The sequence below is a fragment of the Falco rusticolus genome, chromosome 3 (assembly GCF_015220075.1).
Source record: "Falco rusticolus isolate bFalRus1 chromosome 3, bFalRus1.pri, whole genome shotgun sequence".
NCBI lineage: Eukaryota > Metazoa > Chordata > Aves > Falconiformes > Falconidae > Falco > Falco rusticolus.
The window spans coordinates 11,869,017-11,884,622 of NC_051189.1; the positions used below are offsets into that span (position 1 = coordinate 11,869,017).

A 15,606-nucleotide genomic window follows, 5' to 3' on the forward strand; every position below is an offset into this window, starting at 1 on the left:
GGCAGTCACCCCAATTTGTTTGGCAGGCACAGACTGAGGCATCCAGCATTTAGGTAAGTCAATGAAGGCCACAGCATGAGTGCCCAATGGCCATTTCAGTTTGCAGTGCTCGAAATCAAGTATGTTTTATGAAGTCAAAAGTTAAGGAAGGAAAGGAGAATAAAAACAATAATAAAACCTCTTTTGATTTGTACCACATAAAAAAATAATAATAATAAAAAAATGGCTAGATTTCTAGCTTCGATTTGGAGAGCTCTTGGTTTTCCCAAAGAGCTGGAATTTCCCCCAGAGCTGAATTTCCTGCAGCATTTCCACCCAAGCCCTCAGCAGGGAGGTGTCACGAGTCCTGAGAGTAGTTTTGTCCATCCTGCAGCACAGCCTGGTACCTGTTGGGGACAGCCAGGTCACTTCTCCACTGGCGCTCCTCCCCAGGTTGCATGACCCAGCAGGTCTCACCATCATCCAGATGATGCTGTCCACCCCACAAACCAAACTAGGACCTCACCCCCTGCTCTGAGCCCTGTGAGATTTAGGCAACACATCAGGGGGCTGCTGTGCTTTCAGGGTGGTGGTTTGGTGTTTTCCTGCCTGGCATGATACTCACTTGGTAGGTGTGGGTGGCAGTGGGACAGATGGGGGTGGATGCTGGCCACAGAAGGGCTTGGGGGCCCTCATCTGATGTCCCCTCCTCCAGGTACCGCTGCCTAGGGCACTGCTGCTCCCCTTTTGCAAGGCTTGATGGCTCCATCCCCCTCCAGCCTCCCTCCCAGCACTCTTCTAGCCTTGCCCACACACAACAGCTTGGCACAGGGCTAAATTTATCGCGTGGGTCTGGCTGTTTGAGGCTGTAAGCTGGTAGCTCTGATAGCAGAGGGGAAGGGTGACAGCCACACACAGGAGTCCAACTGTCCTACCACCTGGACCCAAAGGAGGCACGTCACAACTCCCCCTGACGTCATCCAACCAGTCCCTTAGGTATTTAAAGTGCTTGTTATTATCTACGCCCAGGCATTCATTACGGGCATTTGCAATTGTTTGTTGCTTCATCTCAATGCTGCATAAGCCTGCCAGCTCCAGACACTGAAAGGACTCCGTGTTTGCTTTGTGCTGCCTCTTCTAAGTACCATACTTAGGCACTTCTTTCTCCATGCACCTTTCTCCATGCCTTGCTCTGGGGTCTGTTAGCCCCTCTGGAGGACTCTCTCCCCATGTCTGGCTGGTTGGGTATCTCCTCCCCAAATGCCTACATTAATGCTGTGCCAAGTGTCTGTAGCATCCTCCTCCCAACACTCTGGACCATCTCCAGCTGAACTGTCTCCTTTGCACTGTGCGATGCCCCGAAGTACTCTGATGTTGCACCTGAGTCCTGCCTTGTGCTGGGGAGAGCAGAAGGGCTCCTTCACCTCTCTCCCACCTCTCCCATGACCATCACATCTTTGAGTATGGTCGAAGAAGCTCAGTGCAGTCTGTAGTGATGTTAAGAACTAGCTCCTTTCCACCCAGTGCACAACTCCTTTCTGTTTAGGGTCCTCCAAGCAACCTCCAAACCCAAGGGGTGAGTGCTGCCTTCCACAATGACACAGCAAGCAGCACAGGCTCAGGGTAGTTTTCTGGACAGCCCCATACGTGTGTTAATGACTGCCGTCTCTCTGTGGTCCTGATTGGCTCTAACTCCTGGTCAAAATTAATAGTTAGGAATCACACCCTCTTCTTCCTCCCCATACATCTCAGATGTATTGGAGAGGATTAATTGCCACCACAGTAGCTTTGCCCCATGGGAAGAGGGCAGATTTCGATGCCCTTGAGCTGCAGTGCCCTTTCAGTAAGGGAAATAACCCTTTGCTCTTCAGCTATGCCCGAGATTATTTATTTCCCTTTATATTAGCCATGGGATACAAGAATGTTTTTCTGCAGCAAAGGCAGACCAAAACAAGCAAAAAATCTGCCAGTTTTGCTTTAAAGCAGCAAAAAAAACCCCTGACTCTGTTTTCCTGCAGGCTGTGGGGGACTCTGTCTTCGCTACTGCAGGACGTGTAAATCCAACACAATGAAATATTAATTATTAGAGTCTGTCCAACTGGGATTCCTCAGTGCTTTCAGAGAGCTGAATAATTCTGGCACACAGCAGAAAAACCACGCAAGTCCCTTTTTTTATTAGAAAATATTGTGTGAGGAGTAAATTAGAGCTTTTGAGCATTCAGGCTGAGGGACAGGAGGGGGCTTGGATTGCTTCAGGGCGAAAAATGCAAATTCCTAAATCGGGTATGAAAGAGGTCTAATGAAGGGATACAGGGAGGTGCATCACCCAGCATGGCTCCTTCAGCATGGAGGGCTGCCCTCGCAGCATGGCGTAACTGTGAGAAGGAGGGGGTAGAGGAGAGTAGAAGTCGATTAATAAAAGAGAGCACACATCTCTGAAGACTCCCGTTATGCAGCACTTCAGATGAAGGCATTCATCCAGAGCAGCCATGGGCACCAGCCCAAGGCAGACACGCTCAGCACAGCTCAAAGCCCCTTTTGTCCCCCTTGTTTACCAGGGCTGGGTTCAAAGCAGAGCACAGAGCATCATCCCTTGGCTGAGCAATGTTTTGCAGAATTGGGAGCCCAGGCTGACCCGAGTTTAAGCATTTCCATGCTATTGCCAGGGCAAAACTCCTCCACAAAGTGTTGCTTGGGAGAAGGGAGAGGCATCCAGCAGCATCTCTGGTAACGCAAAATCTCTAACCTCTCATCATTGTTCATTTTTTCAGCTTCCTTTGACCTTCATTTCTCTGCAGCCTCTGGAAAGTGCTACATGAAATGTTTGGCCTCTCTGAAATCTGTATTCGTCTCTTACAAACCCCTCCATCGTTCCTCAGCAACTTGACCCAAATGCTACAAATACTTTTCATTACCCTGCGGTTGCTTTGGGGGGTGTTAGAGGGACAGGTAAATGAATGGCTTGCTGGAAGACACAATGCCAAGTGGTAGGTCCAGGGCAGCGCTAGCCCTGGGTAAGATCGCTTGGCTCAAACAACAGCCACAAGCAAGCAAGCCAACGAGAAGAAAGGGATGACTGAGGACAGCTGCTAGAAGTGGAGGTGGAGGCAAAGATAAGCAGATGTGCACAGATGTGCAGGCTGTTCAAATAAGCATTGTTTTGATGCAGAGCCAACAGGAAGAGGTATGTGGCTGATGTGTCTGACTGTTAATGGGGCACAGGGGGATGTCATCGTTCCTAGCTGGGGGCTGGGAGAGGCTGGACGAAGGGGGTGAGTAGTGCAAGGGAGGAGAGTTGCAGTTAGCACCCGTCGCAGGCTTTTATACACAGAACTGCCTTTTCCCCTGCCCCAGCAGCAACCCTATGAGTTCGTATGGTTTCACTTCTGAATTGGTGCAGAGGGGTTGTTATTTTTGCCCACCCACCTCCCTGAGTCTGCAAGCTGCCACTGTGTAGCTCCCAGCTGCACCCGAGATAAGGTAAGATTGCAGGAGGAACCCCTGTAGAGATTTGCAGGAGAAGCAGAAGCAGCATCTCTCTCCCCCAGGCTGTAGGACACAGAACAGACACTTCACCATCAAGCTGCTGGGGCGACAGAGCTGGGGCGCAAGAAGCAAGTGAGAAGTTACAGAAGCAACACAGGGCAGGAAATGATGAGCATAATACTTTATCTACTGTGCAGCATGTTCGATGTCCATACCCTCCTCCGTGATTCTGACTATGCTCTTCAGGCCTTCAGGAGCCCCTTTCTCCCACCACTGCTGAGCAGGTAAAGAAGGACACTGGCTAGGACTCTCTGCCACCTCACGGCCGAGCTAGTCTGGGTCCTGGGCACGCACTCAGGTTGCATAAGAAGGTTTGACAGCAATATGAGGTGTAGGAAGCCAGGCCCAGGCTGAAGTTGTGGTGTGGGCAGGTCTCAGAGCACTTCTTGGTGATCCTCTTCCACAAAGACAAAAAGCCTTGCCCAAAGAAGGGAGAGAGCAGCATTAACAATGGGAGTTTGTTGAGAGCTCCCCAATCTCGTACAGGAGGGGGATGGGTTAATGAGTCCCACTGTCCCCCACAGCCCCAGGGACCAGCATGGTAAATGAGACCCAACCCACCACAGCCCAACAATTTCTGGTGACCAGCTACACAAGGCATTCAATATCCCTGCTGGGTATCTGGCACCTCCCAGCATGGACCCTCATGTCAAGGCTTTTTAAGGTGTACAATGGCATCCATGAGACAATGTTCATGCCTGGATTGAAAGCACACTTCCAGGTTTCTCTGCTTGGAGGAAATAATTTTACTCCCCTCTGTATCTCTCTAGACCTTCTCATCCACGCTGGCTACCTGCTTCTTTTCATCTCCTTATCTAATCAAGGCTCAAATTTATTTATTTTTCCTCTGAAAGATTCTCTCTTTATCCTACCTCTTCTTTCAGTGTCCCCTGCCTTTCCATGCAGGCACAAAACAAAGGCTAAAGAGGACAATCTCAATGTGTGATGGGGAGGAGGATTTCAAACTGCAAATTTTAGCATTGCCAGGCTGGGCTAGCAAAGGCTCCACCTCCCACATGTGCTTCCCCATGACTCCTCAGCCCATCCATCAACAAAGGGCAACCATACCAAATTCAGTCAAAATCCCACATCCCATTCCTGAGTCCTAACCAGAGGAAATACAGCCAGTACATACCAATTCCTACAGAGGCAACATTGGTCACACAGTATTCATCCTTGTCCGAGCACTTCTTGGCCTTCAGGCAGCTCCAGTTGCTTTGTTCCCAGTTGCAGGTGTAGCAATACAGGGCATTTGCTGCAGGAGGAGACACAAAATATGGAAGATGGGAACAAAATGCCACTAGTACTGGCAGCAAAAAACACTGCCTTCTTCCTCTTGACTCTCAAATGTACGAAGTGCAGGTTTGCTGAAAGTGATGGAGCTGCAAGACTCAGACCCAACCCACTCTGGAGTCCACACACTTGCACATTTAGACCCAACACATGCACCAACAGTGCAAGTCTTCCCTTCCTGCCCTGCCCTTTAAATAATAGCACAATGGGCCAAGGGTACTGAGTTTGATGTGACGCAGGGAGCAGGGAAGGTCAGGGTCTGCTGCAGGAGTCTACAAGGATGTCCCAAGGCTTGGGGTCATCCTTTCTAGTTGCTGGAGACTATTAGGCTATAGCCTTATTGGGCAATAAGCACTAGCAGTCAAATACGGTTAATTGGGACCTCACAGCCTAAAGTCGCCAGTCTCTCACACCTGTGTCTTTGTGTGGGACTTCAACACCCTCAAACATATATCCATTACTTGGGTTAAAAAAAAAAAGGTGAGGAGAAGGGCTTTTTGCTGTGTGAATTCAGTCCTAAGACACATGCAGTCTAACACTTCATCTTGACTGCCTAGGTCATCTAACATGGATTAGGGCAGTCTTCGTTCTGGCACTGAAGACAATCTTTCTGTCCCTGGGGCCTTGTTGACACTTGGAAATCTGTCAGAATCGCTATTCTGGTAAGAGAACAAAGCTAAATAGCAGAAAGGTATTCTTAGGCCACAATGAGACAGAAATAACTATTCCAATAAATTATTTTTCTTCCCCAGACAACGTGGCAAATTTCAAAGCACTGGCAAACCCTGTTCCTTTTTACTAAATGAGGATAATATTTATTCTCTCTGGTTGCTTAATTGTCTTGTCTGTAGAGGCTACAAGATCATATCTTTTGAGGGGGCTCTGACTTCATTTTCAGTATCTCTGTGAAATAAAACACATAATCTATAATGCAAATAATACACAAATATACCTATCCACTCAATACCCCAGCATAAGACTGTTTAACCCATTTAGTCCACAACCCAACTTCTCCCCAGTTCCCCAACTTTGTCCCAAAATCTCTGAAATCAGCAAGTTTGGTGGGTCTCTGAGATGGGCAGAAATCAGGGGCATTCAGCAGGCAGCTGCACAAGGCCAGATGTTGTAGGTCTGGCCCTGTCCCATGCTGCTGCTAAAACCGGCATCACTGACTGCAGTAGGAACCAGGTGCACAGAATTGCTGTTGTATTGTGCTATCATATGCTGAAGCAATTCTTCATCAAGATTTAGAAATAACCACAGTCTTGCATCATCTCAACGGACAAAATCACTGGGAAGTCTCTTAACAAAGGCAGAACAGTGGCAAATGCCCCCTTTTTTTGGTCTCACTTTCATAAAATTCCAGTAGTACCTGCATCTATCAGGAAATTTCCCTGCAGAAAATAAACCTTTCATACATCCAGGCTACAGATAAGAAACCTGAAGAGGAGCAGTGTGTCCTTCAGCTGCACCACTGTCAGAGCTAAAGTACTTTCTCCCATTATTTCTTTTCCCTGGCTATGAGACCTCCCTGACTTCCAAACACACAACTATTCTTTGTCTAGTAGTGAACCGTGACACCTCACCTTGATCTGCACATAGGATCAAAACCAGCACAGCAAGGAGGGCGGCCTTCATCTTCTCTCAGTCGTCTCTGCAGCCCAGGAAAAGCACCCTCACCTGGGGACAGGATATATATCTTCCCCGCGTTTGGACTGAGTGATGATGAAGCCAACAATTTGGAAAGAGTGGGCAGGGATCATGTATTATTTGAGAGGGCAGGAATGCATGTGGGTTGTTTTCTCACCTCACCATTGCCTTCAGGCTGGTCTGATGGGTCTGGAGGGGAGTGAAAGCACTAAGGCAATTCATTCCATTTATTGCTTTTAATACTTTAATTTATCTATGGTCAGGCTAGGAGTGCTGCTGATGTCTGAGCCGGGGGTTTGTACTGTTTAGTTCCAATTTGATCATCACATCTGTGGCCACATAGTTCAGTGAAGGCAGTTACTCAAAGAAAAAATGATAATAAATGGCATAAATTAATGGCTTCATCTGGGTTTACTGCCAAGTGCCTTCCCAGGTTAGAAGTGGAGAACCCCCAGTATCTGGAGTCAGGGCAGATCTAGCTGTATACTCATGGGTGGCAATATAAACAGGAAATGTCTTACAATTTCCTGTTTGCCTATAAAAGCTGCTGGTTACTGACAGAGTCCTAAATGTTCTGCATCCTGATTTGGAGAGCAGCTGCTGCAAGAGAGCAATGGCTTTGTGGTTCAAATGGAGAAGCCAGAGCACTGGAGGTTGGTTTCCAGCTTTGCAACAGCTTTCTTTTGCTACATCTGAGCAAAGGGTAAAAATATCTTTGTCCCTCTTAGGACACAAAGCATCTGACTGAGAGTCCTGCTAGATACCACTCAGATGTGATGTCCTCAGCCTTTGTGATTTCTCTGCATGCTTACAATTTGGGTGGAGCTGGAGCTGATATTTTCAGCCCTTCTGGGGCCTCCATTTGACTGCCTGTCCCACTTCTGCTTCCAAGGAAAGAGTTACATGGAAGTTTGATGCTGCATATCGGCCAGCATCTCCATGAGTCACCTCTTAGCAAGCCATCAAAGAGCAGAGAGGATGAAGCAGGAGCAGCACCTTTGAATGAAGCCACCTGGGCCATCAGCTGTCTGTTCACCTCTTCCTTCTCCACCCTGCAAGGCTTGGTCTGCACAAAAGAGAACAGAGACCCAGTTGTAGCTACACAGCCTGGGGTTTAGAAGATGGAGATACAGAAGGAGAAGAGGCAGAGGCTCAGAAAACATGTGGAAGAAAGAGATTAGGTGGCCAGAGGGAGGGCTAAAATGATGGGGCCACCGTTAGTTTCTGGGCAGGAGATCAGTCAGATGAGCAAGAGTCCCTGAAGCAGTGGTCATGCTCATCAGAGACATTTAGAGCATCTGATGGGACTAATTAGTGCTCATCACAGTGAAGGCAATGGCCAGAGGAAGTTCAATGTGACACAAAAATGCATAGCATCTTCTTTAAAAAAAAAAAAAAAGATGGGGAATTATTGGGGTAAGCTTTTTTTGGTTGATTTAGAGATATTTTTGAGGTTTCTGACACTGGTGTTAAACCACTGGTCTGCCAATACAGCTGCCGTAAAGCAGGATCAACAGGATGGTGAAGTCAGCCCTGATAACCCCATGAGCCCTAACCGTTCCTCTGCGATGGACGTACACCTTCTGGGTGTGGAGAGGACAAGCCACATTGCTTGCCCAACAGATGAAAATCTACCAGACTCAGGGACTGCATGCCACTGTGGATGCCAGAGAAGGTGTGTCAGTCCTCCCAGATGTCACGAGGTAGCAACCAAAGAGCTAGACCTATTCCAGGGAATAAGGATTGCCCAGCATGATTCACTGCGTGGTGTCCTCTCGCAGGGATGACTCTTCAGGGGAGTCTGGAAGTGAGCCTGGGAAGCCAAGGCTCAGTGTCCCATAGTGGCGGGAGCACCCTGGCAAAGGTCCGCACTGATAAAGTAGTTTACTTTAACCAGATTTAGTTTTTTGAGGGAGGGGAAAATAGTTGTGTTACTCTTCAGCGTGACAAACACGGTGTGTTCTTGATTATTATTTTTTTTAAAAAAACAAAGAAATGTGTCTGACTCAGTTTATTCCTCCACTTCCAAGAACGGACGGCATGAACATCTCCCCTCTGACACAGAACTCAAGAAGTGTCACCTGGTCCAGGGGTTCAAATCTGTTCCTTACTAACAGCAGGAAGATGATCTGCAAGGCCACAGGAAGTGGTCCACCACACGTCTGCTGGCAGGAGTGGTTTGGACAAGCGTGATGATGGACAAAGGTGCGCGATGGGCTGTTTGGCATTTTGAGAATTGTCAGCGGCCCATTGAGCCAGATAGCTGGGACATTACCTTTCTAGCCTCAGGTATGTCTGATGTATATGTGTGATGTGTGGGACTGCCACAGTTGGCATTTTTGCAGAGGCGCATGGGATACTGAGGATGGTGCTGTCACTCTGGGTGGCCAACACATGGAAGTAGTATGACTGCAGCATGGAAGGTAGTGCTTGGCTAGGTCAGGGCAGAAAGCTGAAAAAAAAAAAAAAGGTGTCCCAGCAGCACACAGCAGAAATGAGGTTACAGCTATAACAGTAAATTAAACATGTCCAGGACCATCTCCAGCATGGAGACCAAGAGGTGCACATCAACAAGGCCTCTTGCAAATAGTCCTTCCTTTGTGCTTCTCCTCGGTTTTTTTCCAGACATTGCATGCAACAGTGGTGCTTGGTCCATCTTAAAAACTTGCCAGGGAACACACAAACAATTAAAATGATTAATTAAATGTTGTGGATGATTGCATGCCAGACCACAGATGTTCCCAGGAACTGTTTATTCCCCTAGCTTGGGTTCAGCCTTGGAGATCAGACCCTTGCAGGCATGTGAATCACATCCTTCAGGATGAGACCTTGGTCCCTGATTTACTCTTGGCTGTGCCACATCACTATGCAACTGTGTTGGAGTTGGCTAGTAAACACAGCTTTATTTGGCTGCCCTCCGAAACGTTCTGGCCATTGGGTCTTCCTGGCTGTAGAACAGAGATCAGCAGTCAACAAATGAAGTCAGCCAGGGATCTGCTCATCTTCTGGGAGCCTCATACCAGGGTCTTCTCACAAAAGGCCTTGGGACAAGTGCCCACACATGGAACCACAGTAACAAGGAGGAACAGATACACCATGGCGTGGTCTCATGGGATCTCTTCTTTTTATTTGCCCTGAAGATTTTAACTATTCACCTTCCCTGTGGTCAGAGAAAGATGTCTGCCTCATCACTTCTTAGGTGGCATCTCACAAGGGTTCCAGATATTTCCATCTATCCCAGCATCATCTTAATCTGTATGTACTGCCATTTCCCACTCAGTGGCTAGTGCACCAGGGGCTGCAGGACAGAATTGTTTCTCAGCACATGGTATTATTGCACCACCAGGGATTTTGCAGCCCTGAATAAAATCCATTGAAGCAATTGCAGAATCTAACACTGTCTTGTTCCCCATTCTTCATTTTGGGTGGGGTTGTGGGGAAGGAAGAGGCCAGGTCAGCATGGTACCACTTGTTTTTGGCAGTGAAGACAACAGTTTAAAGCATGCATTGCCCTGGGAGGACAAGAGGCAGCTGTGTGTGTTGAGCACACAGTGGGTGAGGGCAAGCGTCAGCTCTTCCCATCCTTGAAGTCCGATGACTGTGGACAACAGTGATTTTTCCTTCTGGCTCTTTCTCTCCATCTTTCTCTTCCTCCTGGGGGATTTACTTGTTCTTGATCCGGCAGGGCTCATTCTTTGTATCCTTCCTGGTAGTGACCTCCTCAAAATCAGGACAGGAAGGTGGGTTGTCACCACCCTCCCCCTGACATAGATCTGTCCTCACCTCAGACCTTCACAGATGTTTCAGTTCTTAACTCCCAAGGAAGCCAAGGACAGTTCGGACCTAACCTCACCCATGGGTTTACTGCAAACTAACATGGGCTTAAACCCTTACATCCCAAAGTACTGAAGGACTCATACCCTGTGGCTGCTCCTACCCAGCCTCCTATGCACTCCCTATTCCTGGGTACTCATTATGGGAGTCCCGCTGTGGGGCAGATACACGGGTTCAATAACACAGCATGGACAGCCTAGGGCCAGGTTACAACAAGGTGTTGAAATTCTTCTGAGATTGCCCGCTGACTTCCACTCTTTCAGGCCGGGCAGGGAAATGATGCCCCAGAGGCATCCCAAATCTCTGTTTACCTGATTTTATGGTGTCTCTGGGACTCCTGTATTGCCCAAATCCCAGCTGGGTCTGGATTAAGTTACATTCAGGACCATAACCTGTACTTGGGGGCATTAATAGGGGTATCCAGCAGTCATGTCCAGGTGTCACAAGCTCCAGAGGAGGTCACCACCCTTCCAGCTGCCCTGAGGCCGGAACCACATTGCAGAAGGGCAGTCATGGAGGCAACTGTGTCTATACCAGTAATACATGGAGAGCCCATGTACAGTTTCAAGGACTGTCCCACAGTTGTCTGCACTGTTTAATTGTTAGCATGCTCCTCAGCATGGTTTTGGCCTGACCAGCTAGGACCATCCCTGACAATTCCAGATCTACTTTCCAACTGGTATTTCAGATTCAGCCTCTTTACTTTGGAGAGAGAGCGCCAGGCTGTGCAGATGGGCACCAGCTGACCCCAGAGCCAGGAACTGACACAGGGTGTTTCATTTGCTTATCTGCCTTCCCCATGCTGTCCCAGACCTTGTCAAGATCAGAATCTTGACAGCATACTAGAACTATACCATTGGAGATGCAAATCCATTATTTTCCAGACATTTTTCTATATGCCTTCAGAAGTTCCTGCCTGGCTGAAACAGTAAGAGACACACTCTGATCTCAGGCTGTGCTGATCGGGATTGTATCCTCCCCCCGCTCACCTCCATTTGTTTCACTGCCCATGTACTTACATGAACAACCTGACCCTGCTGCTTGCAAAACCCCATCCCTGCTGTGAGCCAGCACTCAATAAAAAAAAAAAAAGAGAATAAATAATAAGCATCTTGGAAATGTCTTTTTTTTTTTTTTTAATGGTAGCTGCAAAGCACTGTTGCATGAAAAGCTATAAAAGAATAACTGATGGATCTCTTCTCCATCAAGCTCAAGCTAGCTTCAGACCGGTCTTTCCATGGCTAAACATCAGATGTTCAGAAGATGTCCTGGGGACAGATGGACAAAATGACTGCAGGTGCTCAGGAACCAGGATGGGTTAAGCGGCTTGTACGGGTTATTCAACAGGAACTTCATCACAGTCCAGTCCAGAGAAAAGGCCTGCTAACACTGACCAGAATCGCAGTTCCCAGCAGCGCTGTGGGAGGTCTCACCCCAGATGCCTCGTGATTGCTGTTGTCCTGACTGCAGCATTTTTAAGGGTCTCAAAACATACTGCAAGCTGAAATGCAGGTTTTGCTGTCAACTTCTGTTGCTGAGTGCCTGGATAAACGAAATCAAATAAAACCAACGCATGAATCTTTCTCCCAGGAGTAAATCCTGACTTTACTAAGAAGCACACAAAATCGCCTAAGACTATACAGGTTATAGTGTTCATTTAACTACTCTGCCTCACCATTCAAGCAAAGAAATAACTGAGCTTCACCTGTAACCCAGTGCTATCCAAATTCTCCCAAAGCCCCATGGAAGGGGAATGTTTTAGACCCAGGTGTGCTGGAGCAGAAAAAGGGGGGAAGGACACAGACCCACCAAGAGCAGGGCTTGGGCTGGGACACTCAGGAACGTTGGGCAGCAGGCTTGGGATGTCACAACTCAGGCAGTTCATGGCAGTAGGACTCACCAGCACCTATCTTATCAACCATAGTCAAGCAGGCTGTCTCATTTTTGGTACACAGGGAAGTCATCAGGCACCGACCATTGCTGCTCTGGTTGGTGCAGGTGTAGTATGTCAGCAAGTCGGCTGCAGGAGAGGAACAGAAATTATTTGCATGAAGTCAAAACAAGAAACCCCTTTCCCAGCTGGATCAGTTCCCATCCTCACACAGGCCACAGGAGATAGAATAAGACATAGTAGATCTGTTTGGCTGAGACAGTTTTACCTTTCTACTATCACATATCCAAAATTGCTAAACACACACTTCCCTGTAGAAAAGCCCTCCTTCCAGGTGAGTGGACAGCAGAGGCTTTCTGCAGGTGTTGATATTCAACAACACCATCACAGCATTTAGCAAATGGTCACAGGCCCAGGAGAGCAGTGAATTCACTCAATTTTTAGCTCAAAGCTTAATTGCACCCCCATCCAAGAAGTGAAGACCTGCAGATCTCAAGATGCGATTGAGTTTGCAGAAAAAACCCAAAGGGCTCTTTCTGGTAGTGCATCATGAGAGCAGGGGAAGGTGACAGATTTTGGGTTGCTCTGGGGGCAGCCCAAGTCCTTTAGCAGCAGTGACAGCACAAAGGAAAGGCAAAGCTGACCGTGCAGACCAGCTCTTCATCTATCACTATCTACTGACTTCTTAAAGGCCTCGGGACTTAAAAGTTATGGATGTGGCTTCTCCTGAAAAATGCCATCCCAGCCCAAGCCTCGCAGCAATCCTGAGCAACTCACCAATGTCCATGCAGAGGACAGACAGACACGCCATGAGGAGAGCCCTTATCTTCATTTGCTCTTCTCTGCCTGCACAGTCTTCAGGAGAAGCAGCTCCCAACCCTCCGTGGAGTCCTAGCTGGGAGGGTGACCAAGGACATCAGCCCACTCATTGCACAGCACGCACAGACCAGAAGCCTGACACCTGCTTACAGAGCCTTGCAGGAACTCAGCGCCCACACCTGCTGTCCAAGTTTTGTGCACTGCCTTTGCCCGAGCACATTACTGAATATTTCAGAATAAGCCAGAAGGAAAGCAGCTGCTACCAATAGCAGTAGTTCCTCTTTGAAAGCAAGCAGGAGATAAAAGGTGGGTAGGAAACTGTTACCAGCCAAGGGGGAATCAAAGCCACTAGAAGGGGGGTGGAGGCTCTTGGATTTGCACACCGTGCACTGCTCCTAGAAAAAAGGGGATATATGTGCTGGGTCCAGCAAGGAGGAGCTACTTTTTGAGGACCAGAACCCACATTTCGTTGCTCGATCAGAGTCAAACCTGGAGCCTTGGGTTAGCACTAGGAAAGCTTGTTCCCCCTGGGACTATGTAGATTTCCTTCCCATGACTTGGGACAAGTGCAGCTTTACCAGCCCTGTTACCACAAGTCTAAGCTTAGAGTGGCACCAGCAAGATCAGGGGAGCACAAAAGAACCAGAGAAAGACCAGGAGAAAGATGCCACACCACTGCTACAGCCTCAGTATCTCATCTTATGGGCAAAGAGAAAGCACATCATGTACGTGTATGTAAATTATTACTATACTTGAAATCTTAACAGGCTTTTATCCAAGAATGGTTGTTGGTCTGGATTTAACTACTATAGGAAAACAAAGAATAATCCTATGTAGAATGATATTATTAAAATTATTGCACACACTTAGTGGCTTCTACCCCTTTTCTTGGTGTTATGCTCACCCTTCCCATTCTTGGGTGTTTCACACTGGTGGCACTACAGTGAGTCCTCAGCATCTGGAGCCCTGAGCCAGGCAAAATAAGATGTTCATGTTGATGGTTCCCTCTTCTTCTCCCCGGGATCCACTCAGAGACATTCCGATTATGATTAGTAACTTTTTTTTCAAACATGCTTTTTTAATTGTTCTGCAGCTGTGTGATGTCTAAATTTACTATATGTAGTGCTTTTTACTTATGTTGGGTACTACTTTTGTACTGTTTGTTACCCCTAAAACCTGCCTAGTCCGGCTCCAGGTCTGCATTCCTTCAGTGAGTGGTTTATAGCCAAGGGGTCTCCAGTTCCAGCCCAGACCTCATCTCATCACCCCATGCCTGCGCTCCTCTGCAGCACATCCCACATGTCCACTTCTCAAGACCTTTGCTGTTGTACCAAGCCTACATTTCTCTACACTGTGTCCTTGGGTCAGAGCCATAAATAACTCATCCTACACAGAATAAAAGCTTGTTACTGCTGTCTATATAAACTGACAGCTGCACTATACAAAGATACACAAAAGTAAAACAAATTATCTGTAGCCACTTGGTCAATCAAAAAAATGGCTCTTACCACTCAGCCAAGTTAAAAAAAAAAAAGCCTCAGGCAAGTCAAAACAAGCTCAGTCAGAGCAAACCTAACAAGCCTCAATCCAGATGTTTTTCAAACTTGGTGCAAAGCTCACAGCCCATTACTAGCAATAGCAATGCCAAATTAAAGTGCTAAGGGATAACAAACCATCTTGTCTTAGACTTTCAAAGGGGAAAAACTGGACTGAGCTATTCTGTTTTATTTTTGGAATTATATCTCCTGGTTTGGGTTCTTTTTGGGTTTTGGTTCCTCTCCCCCCCCCCCCCCCCCCAGGCCCCAGCACACAGGAAGGCATTATGAGAACAACCCAGTACAGCCCCTTATAGAAGCTTTTTTCAAAGGTGACAATAGGGAGATGAAAATGAAGAGAGGAGAGAGGAGAGCGGAAAAGAAGAGGAGAGAGGAGAGCGGAAAAGAAGAGGAGAGAGGAGAGCGGAAAAGAAGAGGAGAGAGGAGAGCGGAAAAGAAGAGGAGAGAGGAGAGCGGAAAAGAAGAGGAGAGAGGAGAGCGGAAAAGAAGAGGAGAGAGGAGAGCGGAAAAGAAGAGGAGAGAGGAGAGGGGAAAAGAAAAGGAGAGAGGAGAGGGGAAAAGAAAAGGAGAGAGGAGAGGGGAAAAGAAAAGGAGAGAGGAGAGGGGAAAAGAAAAGGAGAGAGGAGAGGGGAAAAGAAAAGGAGAGAGGAGAGGGGAAAAGAAAAGGAGAGAGGAGAGGGGAAAAGAAAAGGAGAGAGGAGAGAGGAAAAGAAAAGGAGAGAGGAGAGCGGAAAAGAAAAGGAGAGAGGAGAGCGGAAAAGAAAAGGAGAGAGGAGAGCGGAAAAGAAAAGGAGAAAGGTCTTAGTTGCCCAGCAAGGGAGCCAGGGGTTGTGCAGCCACAGTCCAGGCATGTTGCTTGCTTAAGGGGCCACACTGCAAAGCCTGCCCAGCTGGCTGTAGGGAAAGTGGAACTATATCAGACATAACTAAAAGCAATGAAAGAGGACATCATGGAAGGAGTCCTGTCTGAACCACAGCCTGTTACAGCACAGGCCATGTGCCAAATTACAAAGACACTCAACTCTCTGCCAGTGTTGC

At 47.7% G+C, this 15,606-nt stretch overlaps 1 long non-coding RNA gene across 1 annotated transcript; it reads right to left on the bottom strand.

Moving 5' to 3' along the window:
* Nucleotides 1-2,174: 2,174 nt before the first annotated feature.
* Nucleotides 2,175-14,769, bottom strand: LOC119144834. Its single transcript, XR_005103227.1, has 3 exons — nucleotides 12,203-14,769; nucleotides 4,661-11,844; nucleotides 2,175-3,942 (listed from the first exon to the last, which is right to left on the bottom strand). It is a non-coding gene; the product is annotated as an uncharacterized LOC119144834 (long non-coding RNA).
* Nucleotides 14,770-15,606: the final 837 nt, after the last annotated feature.